This window comes from Triticum aestivum, chromosome 6B (assembly GCF_018294505.1).
Source record: "Triticum aestivum cultivar Chinese Spring chromosome 6B, IWGSC CS RefSeq v2.1, whole genome shotgun sequence".
Lineage (NCBI taxonomy): Eukaryota > Viridiplantae > Streptophyta > Magnoliopsida > Poales > Poaceae > Triticum > Triticum aestivum.
Genome location: NC_057810.1, coordinates 39319561 through 39335040, shown reverse-complemented (window position 1 = coordinate 39335040; position 15480 = coordinate 39319561).

Here is a 15480-nt window from a genome sequence, read left to right as displayed (position 1 = left end):
TTTATTAGATGATCAAATCTCATATACCTAAATTTAATATATATCTAATTCATCTAACATTAATATAAATTCATCTATAACTAAAACTAACTCATCTAACATTATCTAATTCATATATAATCTAACATTTGACATTAAAAATTTGTGTGTGTGTGTATGTGTGTGTGTGCGTGTGGACATGTGCACAGAGGCCGCCGGCGAGCGGCAGGGGGGCGGCCGGGGCGCGCGGTCGATCGATCTTATAGCCGGGCAGTCAGACGGGGGCGGCGACGTCGACGGCGACGGAGGGTGATGAGATGGGGGCGGCGACAACAACGACGGGGGCGGCACGGGACGGGCGCGACAAACAGATGAAGATGATAACTGAAATTTTCGTAAGTGCTACTTATATAGGGGAGGCCTTTAGTACCGGTTGGAGACAGGAACTGGTACTAAAGGTCATATTTGGCCAGGCCAAGCGGCGGGAAGCGACCCCCTTTAGTACCGGTTCGTGGCTCCAACCGGTACTAAAGATCTACCTTTAGTACCGGTTGGAGCCAGGAAGCGGTACTAAAGGGGGTGCGCTCCCGTTCCGCGGTGCACAATGTTTAGTCCCACCTCGCCGCATGAAGGGCAGCCGTACCGGTTTATAAACCCAGCCACGGCTACTCCTTCGAGCACCTATCTAATGCAGGCCTCTGGGCCTAACTATGTCGCGCTGCCCTGTTAGCCTGCTTGGCCTTATGGGCCTCGATAACCATGCCCAAGGTCGAGCAGGCCCACTGGGCAGTGCAGAAATAATTTTTTTATATAGTCTTTTCTTTTGTGGTTCATATATTTTCTTCTACTTATTTCTGAGTAGTTTTTTTGCTGTATTTAGAGTTTCTTTGTGAATATTTTTGCTTTAGGTACAATTTTTTAGAATAGTTTCAATTTGAATTATTTGAAATTTGTGTGAATCACTAGTTCGTGAATAACTTAACTTTAAAAATAGATTTTTTAGTGATTATTTTTCTTATGTTTAATATTAGTGTGTTCTATCATTATATTCAAATTTGTAGTGATTTTTCAGTTCATTTTGTAGTGTTTTTCAATTTCACGGTCATTTTGTAGTGATTTGAATTGTGCATCTGAACGCAAAAAAAGTCAGGAGTTGTAATAAGTTATTAAAATATGGAGTAACCGGTGTAAAAGATGAGTTTTCGTCCGAAACCCTGATACCTCGAAAGAGATTGTCCAGTTTGTACACGAAGTGCATCCAGTTTTTGCTGTAACCCTCTCTACTTTTTTGCACATGCTATGCGGGTGAAATGATGATACCTTGCCAAGTTTCAACCTTTTCAGAGTTCATTTTGTAGTGCTTTTCAATTTCAAGGTCATTTAGCTCTAAAACAAATCAGTAAATGCATCGAAAATAGCAAATTATATCAGAAAGGGTTGAAAGTTGATGACGTGGATTTGAATTGTGCATATGAACGCAAAAAAGTCTGGAGTTGTAATAAGTTATTAAAATATTGAATAGCTGGTGTAATAGATGAGTTTTCGTCTCAAACCCTGATACTTCGAAAGAGATTGTCAAGTTTGTACACGAAGTGCATCCAGTTTTTGCCGAAACCCTCTCTACTTTTTTGCACATGCTATGCAGGTGAAATGATGATACCTTGCAAGTGTCAACCTTTTCAGAGTTTATTTTGTAGTGCTTTTCAATTTCACGGTCATTTAGCTCTCAAAACAAATCAGTAAATGCATCGAAAATAGCAAGTTATGTTAGAAAGGGTTGAAAGTTGATGACGTGGATTTGAATTGTGCATCTGAACGCAAAAAAAGTTTGGAGTTGTAATAAGTTATTAAAATATTGAATAGCCGGTGTAAGAGATGAGTTTTCGTCTGAAACCCTGATACTTCGAAAGAGATTGTCCAGTTTACAGGAAATATGCCCTAGAGGCAATAATAAAGTTATTATTTATTTCCTTATTTAATTATAAATGTTTATAATTCATGTTAGAATTGTATTAACTGGAAACTTAGTACATGTGTGAATACATAGACAAACATAATGTCACTAGTATGCCTCTACTTGACTAGCTCGTTGAATCAAAGATGGTTGTGTTTCCTAACCATACACATGAGTTGTCATTTGATTAACGGGATCACATCATTAGAGAATGATGTGATTGACTTGACCCATTCCGTTAGCTTAGCACTTGATCTTTTAGTTTGTTGCTATTGCTTTCTTCATGACTTATACATGTTCCTATGACTATGAGATTATACAACTCTCGAATACCGGAGGAACACTTTGTGTGCTACCAAATGTCACAACGTAACTGGGTGATTATAAAGGTGCTCTATAGGCGTCTCCGATGGTACTTGTTGAGTTGGCATAGATCGAGATTAGGATTTGTCACTCCGATTGTCGAAGAGGTATCTCAGGGCCCTCTCGGTAATGCTCATCACTATATAAGACTTGCAAGCATTGTGACTAATGAGTTAGTTGCAGGATGAAGTATTAAAAAACGAGTAAAGAGACTTGTCGGTAACGGAATTTAACTTGGTATGATGATACCGACGATCGAATCTCGGGCAAGTAACATACCGATGACAAAGGGAACAACGTATGTTGTTATGCGGTTCGACCGATAAAGATCTTTGTAGAATATGTAGGAGCCAATATGGGCATCTAGGTTCCGCTATTGGTTATTGACCAGAGAGGTGTCTCGGTCACGTCTACATAGTTCTCGAACCCGTAGGGTCCGCACGCTTATCGTTCATTGACGATATAGTATTATATGAGTTATGTATGTTGGTGACCGAATGTTGTCGGAGTCCCGGATATGATCACAGACATGACTAGGAACTCCGGAATGGTCCGGAGATAAAGAGTGATATATGGGATAATAGTGTTTGGTCTCCGGAAGGGTTCCGGAATTCACCGGAAGGGGTTCCGGATTTTTCCCGAAATGTTTGGTTACCAGAACACTTTATTTGGGACAAAGGGGAAAGCCCACAAGGTTTTTGGAAAGCGCAAAGGAAGTTTTGCGGAGTCCATGGGCCAGACGCCGGGAACCCTGGCGTCTGGCCCTGGAGTCCGAGAAGGACTCTTGCCTTTGGGTGAAACCGGCTTTGTGTAGGCTTTTACTCCAAGTTTCGACCCCAAGGCTCAACATATAAATAGAGGGGCAGGGATAGCACCAAAGACACATCAAGAAACACAAGCTGTGTGCCGACAACCCCATCCCCTCTAGTTTATCCTCTTTCATAGTTTCCATAGTGCTTAGGCGAAGCCCTGCGGAGATTGTTCATCACCAACACCGTCACCACACCGTCGTGCTGCCGGAACTCATCTACTACTTCGCCTGTCTTGCTGAATCAAGAAGACGAGGACTGTTGGAATATGCCCTAGAGGCAATAATAAAAGGATTATTATTATATTTCCTTGTTCATGATAATTGTCTTTATTCATGCTATAATTGTATTAACCGGAAATCATAATACACGTGTGAATACATAGACCATAATATGTCCCTAGTAAGCCTCTAGTTGACTAGCTCGTTGATCAATAGATAGTCATGGTTTCCTGACTATGGACATTAGATGTCATTGATAACGGGATCACATCATTAGGAGAATGATGTGATGGACAAGACCCAATCCTAAGCATAGCACAAGATCATGTAGTTCGTTTTGCTAGAGCTTTTCCAATGTCAAGTATCTTTTCCTTAGACCATGAGATCGTGTAACTCCTGGATACCGTAGGAGTGCTTTGGGGTGTACCAAACGTCACAACGTAAATGGGTGACTATAAAGGTGCACTACAGGTATCTCCGAAAGTGTCTGTTGGGTTGACACGGATCAAGACTGGGATTTGTCACTCCGTATGACGGAGAGGTATCTCTGGGCCCACTCGGTAATACATCGTCATAGTGAGCTCAAAGTGACCAAGTATCTAGTCACGGGATCATGCATTACGGTACGAGTAAAGTGACTTGCCGGTAACGAGACTGAACGAGGTATTGGGATACCGACGATCGAGTCTCGGGCAAGTAACGTACCGATTAACAAAGGGAATTGTATATGGGGTTGATTGAATCCTCGACATCGTGGTTCATCCGATGAGATCATCGAGGAGCATGTGGGAACCAACATGGGTATCCAGATCCCGCTGTTGGTTATTGACCGGAGAGCCGTCTCGGTCATGTCTACGTGTCTCCCGAACCCGTAGGGTCTACACACTTAAGGTTCAGTGACGCTAGGGTTGTAGAGATATGAGTATGCCACAAACCAAAAGTTGTTCGGAGTCCCGGATGAGATCCCGGACGTCACGAGGAGTTCCGGAATGGTCCGGAGGTAAAGAATTATATATTGGAAGTGCAGTTTCGGCCACCGGGAAAGTTTCGGGGGTCACCGGTACTGTACCGGGACCACCAGAAGGGTCCCGGGGGTCCACTGGGTGGGGCCACCTATCCCGGAGGGCTCTGTAGGCTGAAGTGGGAGGGGAACCAGCCCCTGGTGGGCTGGTGCGCCCCCCTGGGCCTCCCTGTACGCCTAGGGTTGGGAACCCTAGGGGAGAGGGCGCCTCCACTTGCCTTGGGGGGCACTCCAACCCCCTTGGCCGCCGCCCCCCTAGAGATCCCATCTCTAGGGCCGGCGCCCCCCTGGGGGCCTATATAAAGGAGGGGTGGAGGGATGGCAGCCGCACCCTGAAGTCTTGGCGCCTCCCTCTCCCCTGCTACACCTCGCCCTCTCGCAGAAGCTCGGCGAAGCACTGCCGGAACTCTGCTGCATCCACCACCACGCCGTCGTGCTACTGGATCTTCATCAACCTCTCCTTCCCCCTTGCTGGATCAAGAAGGAGGAGACATCATCCGCTCCGTACATGTGTTGAACGCGGAGGTGCTGTCCGTTCGGCACTTGGTCATCGGTGATTTGGATGACGACGAGTATGACTCCCTCAACCCCGTTCTCTTGAACGCTTCCGCTCGCGATCTACAAAGGTATGTAGATGCACTCCTATCACTCGTTGCTTAGATGAATTCATAGATGGATCTTGGTGAAACCGTAGATTTTTTTTTATTTTCTGCAACGTTCCCAACAAGGACGTCATCGAGCTGAACGTGTGCTAAACGCGAAGGTGCCGTACGCCGAGGTGCCGTACGTTCGGGGCGGATCGTGAAGGTGTACGACTACATCAACCGCGTTGATAAACGCTTCCACTTAGCGATCTTCAAGAGTATGAAGATGCACTCCTCCTCTCGTTGGTATGCATCACATAGAGAGATCTTGCGTGATCATTGGAAATTTTTGAAATTACTACGTCCCCAACAGTGGTATCAGAGCCAGGTTTATGCGTAGATGTTATATGCACGAGTAGAACACAAGTGAGTTGTGGTCGATACTAGTCACATTGCTTACTAGCATGTCATACTTTGATTTGGCGGTATTGTTGGATGAAGCGGCCTGGACCGACATTATGCGTACGCTTACGCGAGATTCGTTCTACCGACGTGCTTCGCACACAGGTGGCTGGCGGGTGTCAGTTTCTCCAACTTTAGTTGAATCGAGTGTGGCTACGCCCGGTCCTTATTGAAGGTTAAAACATCACATACTTGACAAAAAATCGTTGTGGTTTTTGATGCATAGGTAAGAACTGTTCTTGCTAAGCCCGTAGCAGCCATGTAAAACTTGCAACAACAAAGTGGAGGACGTCTAACTTGTTTTTGCAGGGCTTGTTGTGATGTGATATGGTCAAGACGTGATGAGATATAAGTTGTTGTATAAGATGATCATGTTTTGTTGAAGTTATCGGAAACTGGCAGAAGCCTTATGGTTGTCTCTTTATTGCATAAGATGCAAGCGCCAAATAATTGCTTTACTTTATCGCTAGGCGATAGCAATAGTTGCAAGAGCAATAGTTGGCGAGACGATCATGTGACGACACATTGATATAGATAAGATGATGGAGATCATGGTGTCATGCCGGTGACGATGGAGATCATGATGATGCTTTGGAGATGGAGATCAAAGGCACAAGAGGATGATGGCCATATCATGTCACATATTTTGATTGCATGCGATGTTTATCTTTTATACATCTTATTTTTCTTAGTTCGGTAGTAGCTTTATAAGATGATCTCTCACTAAATTTCAAGGTATAAGTGTTCTCCCTGAGTATGCACCATTGCCAAAGTTCGTCGTGCTGAGACACCACATGATGATCAGGTGTGATAAGCTCTACGTTCACATACAACGGGTGCAAGCCAGTTTTGCACACACAAAAATACTCGGGTTAAAATTGACGAGCCTAGCATATGCAGATATGGCCTCAGAACACTGAGACCGAAAGGTGAAGCGTGAATCATATAGTAGATATGATCAACATAGTGATGTTCACCATTGAAAACTACTCCATTTCATGTGATGATCGGGCATGGTTTAGTTTATTTGGATCACGTGATCACTTAGATGATTAGAGGGATGTCTATCTAAGTGGGAGTTCTTAAGTAAAATGATTAATTGAACTTTAATTTATCATGAACTTAGTCCTGATAGTATTTTGCAAATAATGTTGTAGATCAATAGCTCGCGTTGTTGCTTCCCTATGTTTTATATGCGTTCCTAGAGAAAACTAAGTTGAAAGATGATAGTAGCAATGATGCGGACTGGGTCCGTGATCTGAGGTTTATCCTTGTTGTTGTACAAAAGAATTATGTCCTTGATGCACCGCTAGGTGACAGACCTATTGCAGGAGTAGATGCAGACGTTATGAACGTTTGGCTAGCTCAATATGATGACTACTTGATAGTTTAGTGCACCATGCTTAACGGCTTAGAATCAGGACTTCAAAGACGTTTTGAACATCATGGACCATATGAGATGTTCCAGGAGTTGAAGTTAATATTTCAAGCAAATACCTGAGTTGAGAGATATGAAGTCTCCAACAAGTTCTATAGCTAAAAGATGGAGGAGAATAGCTCAAGCAGTGAGCATGTGCTCAGATTGTCTGGGTACTACAATCGCTTGAATCAAGTGGGAGTTAATCTTCCTGATAAGATAGTGATTGACAGAGTTCTCTAGTCACCATCACCAAGTTAGTAGAACTTCGTGATGAACTATAGTATGCAAGGGATGACAAAAACGATTCCCGAGCTTTTCATGATGATGAAATCGATGCAGGTAGAAATCAAGAAAGAGCATCAAGTGTTGATGATTAACAAGACCACTAGTTTCAAGAAAAGGGCAAAGGGTAAGAAAGGGAACTTCATGTAGAATGGCAAGCAAGTTGTCACTTCCGTGAAGAAGCCCAAAGCTAGGCTAAAGCCTGAAACTGAGTGCTCCTACTGCAAAGGAAATGGTCACTGGAAGCGGAAATGCCCTGGACATTTGATGGATAAGAAGGATGGCAAAGTGAACAAGGGTATATTTGATATACAAGTTATTGATGTGTACCTTACTAGTGTTTATAGTAGCCCTTGGATATTTGATACTTGTTCGGTTGCTAAGATTAGTAACTCGAAACAGGAGTTGCAGAATAAATAGAGACTAGTTGAGGGTGAAGTGACGATGTGTGTTGGAAGTGGTTCCAAGATTGATATGATCATCATCGCACACTCCCTATACTTTCGGGATTAGTGTTAAACCTAAATAAATATTATTTAGAGTTTGCGTTGAGCATGAATATGATTTGATCATGTTTATTGCAATACGATTATTCATTTAAAGATAGAGAATAATTGTTGTTCTGTTTACATGAATAAAACCTTCGATGGTCATACACCCAATGAAAATAGTTTGTTGGATCTCGATCGTAGTGATACACATATTCATAATATTGATGCCAAAAATATGCAAAGTCGATAATGATAGTGCAACATATTTGTGGCACTGCCATTTGGGTCATATCGGTGTAAAGCGCATGAAGAAACTCCATAAAGATGGACCTTTGGAATCACTTGGTTATGAATCATTTGATGCTTGCAAACCGTGCCTTATGGGCAAGATGACTAAAATTCCGTTATACGGAACAATGGAATGAGCTAGTGACTTATTGGAAATAATACATACCGATGTATCTGATCCAATGAGTGTTGATGCTCGTGGTGGGTATATCTACTTAATGAAACACAAGTCTGAAACATTTGAATAGTTCAAAGAATTTTAGAGTGAAGTGGAGAATCATCGTAAAAAGAAAATAAAGTTTTCACGAATTGATCGTGGAGGAGAATATTTGAGTTATGAGTTTGGCCTTCATTTAAAACAATGTGGAAATACTTTCACAGCTCACGCCACATGGAACACCACAGCGTAATGGTGTGTCCGAACATCGTAACCGCACTTTATTAGATATGGTGTGACCTATGATGTCTCTTACCGGGTTACCACTATTGTTTTGGGGTTATGCATTAGAGACAGCTACATTCACTTTAAATAGGGCACAATCAAAAGCCGTTGAGACGACGCCTTATGAACTATGGTTTGGAAAGAAACCAAAGTTGTCGTTTCTTAAAGTTTGGGGCTGCGATGCTTATGTGAAAAAGTTTCAACCCGATAAGCTTGAACCCAAATCGGAGAAGTTCGTCTTCATAGAATAACCAAAGGAAACTATTGGGTACACCTTCTATCACAGATCCGAAGGCAAGATATTCATTGCTAAGATGGATCCTTTCTAGAGAAGGAGTTTTTCTCGAAAGAAGTGAGTGGGAGGAAAATAGAGCTTGATAAGGTAATTGTACCTTCTCCCGAATTGGAAAGTAGTTCATCACACAAATCAGTTCCAGTGATTCGTACACTAATTAGTGAGGAAGCTAATGATGATGATCATGAAACTTCAGAATAAGTTACTACAGAACCTCGTAGGTCTTCCGAAGTACAATCCACACTAGAGTGGTACGGTAATCCTGTTCTGGAAGTCATGTTACTAGATCATGATGAACCTACGAACTATGAGGAAGCGATGATGAGCCCAGGTTAAGCAAAATAGCTTGAAGGCCATGAAGTCTAAGATGGGCTCCATGTATGAGAACAAAGTGTGGACTTTGGTGGACTTGCCCGATGATCGGCAAGCCATAGAAAATAAATGGATCTTCAAGTGGAAGATAGACGCTGATAGTAGTGTTACTATCTACAAAGCTCGACTTGTCACAAAAAGTTTTTCGACAAGTTCAAGGTGTTGAATACGATGTGATTTTCTCACTCGTATCGATGCTTAAGTTTGTCCGAATCATGTTAGCAATTGCCACATTTTATGAAATCTGGCAAATGGATGTCAAAATTGCATTCCTTAATCCTAAAGTATGCTATGCTGTGTACCAGACCTATTGTATACCTTGCTCTGAGTTTGGCAAGGGAGTACAATTTGGATCTAGGAGTAGATCACTGGACAACAGTCAAGAATATCCTTAGTGAGGACAAAGCAAATGTTTCTCGATTATGGAGGTGATAAAAGAGTTCATCATAAATAGTTACATCGGTGCAAGCTTTTACACCGATCCAGATGACTCTAAGTCTCAATCTGGATACATATTGAAAGTGGGAGCAATTATCTAGAGTAGCTCCGTGCAGAGCATTGTAGACATAGAATATTTGCCAAATACATACGACTCTGAATGTGAGAGACCCGTTGACTAAACTTCTCTCACAAGCAAAACATGACCATACCTTAGTACTCTTTGGGTGTTAATCACATAGCAATGTGAACTAGATTGTTGACTCTAGTAAACCCTTTGGGTGTTGGTCAAATGACGATGTGAACTATGGGTCTTAATCACATACATATGTGAATATTGGTGTTAAATCACATGCTGATGTGAACTAGATTATTGACTCTGGTGCAAGTGGGAGACTGAAGGAAATATGCCCTAGAGGCAATAATAAAGTTATTATTTATTTCCTTATTTCATGATAAATTTTTATTATTCATGCTAGAATTGTATTAACCGGAAACTTAGTACATGTGTGAATACATAGACAAACATAATGTCACTAGTATGCCTCTACTTGACTAGCTCGTTGAATCAAAGATGGTTGTGTTTCCTAACCATAGACATGAGTTGTCATTTGATTAACGGGATCACATCATTAGATAATGATGTGATTGACTTGACCCATTCCGTTAGCTTAGCACTTGATCGTTTAGTTTCTTGCCATTGCTTTCTTCATGACTTATACATGTTCCTATGACTATGAGATTATGCAACTCCCGAATACCGGAGGAACAATTTGTGTACTACAAAACGTCACAATGTAACTAGGTGATTATAAAGGTGCTCTACAGGTGTCTCCGATGGTACTTGTTGAGTTGGCATAGATCGAGATTAGGATTTGTCACCACGATTGTCGGAGAGGTATCTCCGGGCCCTCTCGGTAATGCTCATCACTATAAGCCTTGCAAGCATTGTGACTAATGAGTTAGTTGCGGTATGAAGTATTATGGAATGAGTAAAGAGACTTGCCGGTAATGGGATTGAACTAGGTATGATGATACCAACGATCGAATGTCGGGCAAGTAACATACCGATGACAAAGGGAACAACATATGTTGTTATGCGGTTCGACCGATAAGATCTTCGTAGAATATGTAGGAGCAAATATGGGCATGTAGGTTCCGCTATTGGTTATTAACCAGAGAGGTGTCTCGGCCATGTCTACATAGTTCTCGAACCCGTAGGGTCCGCACGCTTAACGTTCGTTGACGATATAGTATTATATGAGTTATGTACGTTGGTGACTGAATGTTGTTCGGAGTCCCGGATATGATCACTAACATGACGAGGAACTCTGGAATGGTCCAGAGATAAAGATTAATATATGGGATAATACTGTTTGGTCTCCGGAAGGGTTCCGAAATTGACTGGAAGGGGTTCCGGATGTTTCCTGAAATGTTTGGGTACGAGAACACTTTATTTGGGCCAAATGGGAAAGCCCACAATGTTTTTGGAAAGCGCAAAAGGAAGTTTTGCGGAGTCCAGGGGCCAGACGCCAGGGTCCCTGGCATCTGGGTCCAAACGTCGTGAACCCTGGCGTCTGGCCCTTGAGTCCGAGAAGGACTCTTGCCTTTCGGGTGAAACCGACTTTGTGGAGGATTTTACTCCATGTTTCGACCCCAAGGTGAATATATAAATAGAGGGGCAGGGCTAGCACCAAAGACACATCAAGAAACACCAATCCATGTGCCGGCAACCCCATCCCCTCTAGTTTATCCTCTGTCATAGCTTCTGTAGTGCTTAGGCGAAGCCATGTGGAGATTGTTCATCAACAACACTGTCACCACGCCATCGTGCTGCCGGTACTCATATACTACTTCGCCTGTCTTGCTGGATCAAGAAGGCGAGGACGTCATCGAGCTGAACGTGTGCTGAACGCGGAGGTGCCGTACATTCGGTACTTGATTGGGGCAGATCGTGAATGTGTACGACTACATCAACCACGTTGATAAATGCTTCCGCTTAGCGATCTTCAAGGGTATGAATATACACTCCCCCTCCCGTTGCTATGCATCACATATATAGATCTTGCGTGATCGTAGGAAATTTTTGAAATTACTGCATCCCCAACACAGTTTGTACATGAAGTGCATCCAGTTTTTGCCGTAACCCTCTCTACTTTTTTGCACATGCTATGTGGGTGAAATGATGATACCTTGCCAAGTTTCAACCTTTTCAGAGTTCATTTTGTAGTGCTTTTCAATTTCACGGTCATTTAGCTCTCAAAACAAATCAGTAAATGCATCAAAAATAGCAAATTATGTCAGAAAGGGTTAAAAGTTGATGACGTGGATTTGAATTGTGCATCTGAACGCAAAAAAGTAAGGAGCTGTAACAATTATTAAAATATTGAATAGCCGGTGTAATAGATGAGTTTTCGTCTGAAACCCTAATACTTCGAAAGAGATTGTCCACTTTGTAGACGAAGTGCATCCAGTTTTTGCCGTAACCCTCTCTACTTTTTTGCACATGCTATGCGGGTGAAATGATGATACCTTGCCAAGTTTCAACCTTTTCAGAGTTCATTTTCTAGTGATTTTCAATTTCACGGTCATTTAGCTCTCAAAACAAATCAGTAAATGCATTGAAATACCAAATTATGTTAGAAAGGGTTGAAAGTTGATGATGTGGATGTGAATTGTGCATATGAACGCAAAAAAGTCCGGAGTTGTAATAAGTTATTAAAATATTGAATAGCCGGTGTAACAGATGAGTTTTTGTCCGAAACCCTGATACTTCGAAAGAGATTGTCAAGTTTGTACATGAAGTGCATCCAGTTTTTGCCGTAACCCTCTCTACTTTTTTGCACATGCTATGCGGGTGAAATGATGATACCTTGCCAAGTTTCAACCTTTTCAGAGTTCATTTTGTAGTGCTTTTCAATTTCACAGTCGTTTAGCTCTCAAAACAAATCAGTAAATGCATCAAAAATAGCAAATTATGTCTGAAAGAGTTGAAAGTTGATGACGTGGATTTGAATTGCGCATCTTAACACAAAAAAGCCCGGAGTTGTATTAAGTTATTAAAATTGTGCAAACATGTAAAAATATACATAAGAATACATTGATCATTACTGCCTTTCAGCCAAAATGCGCTACTGCTACAGACAAATACATAAAAAATACATTTGTCATCAATGATCTTTTTGTTTACAATCTGAATTGTCAATGTGAGTCCTCACTTGTTTAGAAACTGGACAAGACTCATATTGTGGCCACAAATTCTACACATAGAGTTCAATGAAGACCAAGTGGTTGTGATAGTTTGAGAAGTAACATATTTAAGGTGGTAAACACTCTGTTAGCGGAGCTAGGTGGGACTAAAAAATTGTTGTAGAATGAATCAAATGGGAACCTATAGTACCAGTTTGTGGGATGAACCGGTACTAAAGGTGCTGGTGGGCCCCCAGCCTGACCACACCATGCAACATCCTCTTTATTACCGGTTCATGGCACGAACCGGTACTAAAGGTTCGCCACGAACCGGTACTAATGATCTCTGCCCCCCTAGCCGTTGGGACAGGCACTAACGATCACATTAGTGCCGGTTTTGTTACAAACCGGGACTAATGTGCTTCACATTAGGCCCTTTTTCTACTAGTGGGAGTGTGTCTACGTACCCTCATAGATCATAAGCGGAAGTGTTTAGTAACGCGGTTGATGTAGTCGAACTTCTTCGCACTCCAACCGATCAAGCACCGAATGTTCGGCGCCTCCGAGTACTACACACGTTCAGCTCGATGACGTCCTCGCCTTCTTGATACAGCAAGATGGGCGAAGTAGTGGATGAGTTCCGGCAGCACGACGGCGTGGTGACGGTGATGGTGAAGTGATCTCCGCAGGCTTTGTCTAAGCACTACGAAAATATGACCGGGGGTGTAAACGCTGGAAGGGGCGCCGCACACGGCTAAGACTATGTTCTGTTGGTGCTATGCGCCTCCTCCCACATATATATAGGTGGGGGTGGAGGGAGCAGCCCGGAGGCGCCCCCTTCCTTATTTGGAGTGCGGGGGGAAGGAAGGAGGAGGTGGCGCTCCCCCCTTTCCTTTCTCTCCTGAGGAGGGAAAGGCAGGAGGGGCCACCCCTCCCGTTTCCTTCCCCTAGGGCCAGCTAGCCAAGGAAAGGGGTGCACCAGCCCCTTTGTGGGCTGGTCTGTCCCCTCCTTTGGCCCATAAGGCCCATAACTTCCCGGGGAGGGGGGGGGGGTACCCAGAACCCCTTCCGTTGACCCGATTTCTTCCCAATACATCCTGAAACACTTCCGGTGTCCAAATACCATCGTCCTATATATCAATCTTTACCTCTTGACCATTTCGAGACTCCTCATCATGTTCGTGATCTCATCTGGGACTCGGAACAACATCCAGTCACCAAATCATATAACTCATATAACACTATATCATTAACGAATGTTAAGCGTGCGGACCCTACGGGTTCGAGAACTATGTAGACATGACCGAGACACCTCTCCGGTCAATAACCAATAGCGGAACCTGGATGCCCATATTGGTTCCTACATATTCTACGAAGATCTTTATTGGTCGAACCGATATGAAAACATACATAATTCCCTTTGTCCATCGGTATGTTACTTGTCCGAGATTCGATCGTCGGTATCTTCGTACCTAGTTCAATCTCATTACCGGCAAGTCTCTTTACTCGTTCTGTAATACATCACATCGTAACTAACTCCTTAGTCATTTGCTTGCAAGCTTATGATGTGTATTACCGAGAGGGCCCAGAGATACCTCTCCGATACTCGGAGTGACAAATCCTAATCTCGATCTATGCCAACTCAACAAACACCTTCGGAGATACCTATAGAGCATCTTTATAATCACCCAGTTATGTTGTGACGTTTGATAGCACACAAGGCATCCTACGGTATCCGGTAGTTGCCTAATCTCGATAATTGAAGGAATATGTATTTGACATGAAGAAAGCAATAGCAATAAACTGAACGATCAATATGCTAAGCTAACAGATGGGTCTTGTCCATCACATCGTTTTCCTAATGATGTGATCCCGTTTTCAAATGACAACACATGTCCATGGTTAGGAAACCTTAACCATCTTTGATTAACGAGTGAGGGAGTCCTGGACTAGGGGGTGTCCGGATAGCCGAACTATCATCATTGGTCGGACTCCAAGACTATGAAGATACAAGGTTGACGTCTTCGTCCCGTGTCCGCATGGGACTTTCCTTGGCGTGGAAGGCAAGCTTGGCGATACGGATATGTAGATATCCTACCATTGTAACCAACTCTATGTAACCCTAGCCCTCTCCGATGTCTATATAAACCGGATGGCTTTAGTCCGTAGGACATAACAACCATGACAACAATCATACCATAGGCTAGCTTCTAGGGTTTAGCCTCCTTGATCTCGTGGTAGATCTACTCTTGTAATACCCACATCATCAATATCAATCAAGCAGGACGTAGGGTTTTACCTCCATCAAGAGGGCCCGAACCTGGGTAAAACATCGTGTCCCTTGTCTCCTGTTACCATCCGCCTAGACGCGTAGTTCGGGACCCCCTACCCGAGATCCGCCTGTTTTGACACCGACATTGGTGCTTTCATTGAGAGTTCCTCTATGCCGTCATCGATAGGCTCGATGGCTCCTTCGATCATCAACAATGACGCGGTCCAGGGTGAGACTTTTCTCCCCGGACAGATCTTCGTGTTCGGCGGCTTTGCACTGCGGGCCAATTCGGCTGACCATCTGGAGCAGATCGAAAGCTATGCCCCTGGCCGTCAGGTCAGATTCGGAAGTCTTAACTTCACGGCTGACATCCGCAGAGACTTGATCTTCAACGGATTCGAGCCACAGCCGAGCGTGCCACACTATCACGACGGGCATGATTTAGCTCTGCTACCGGACAGTGCCCTGGAGGCCGCACAAGAACCCGCTCCGACCCTCGATTCGAAGCCGGCTGCGCAGCTCGAGGACGGATGGTTAGATACCGCCTCGGGGTCTGCAACCTCTGCGGTGATAGAGCCGAATACTGACTTTGTCCCTT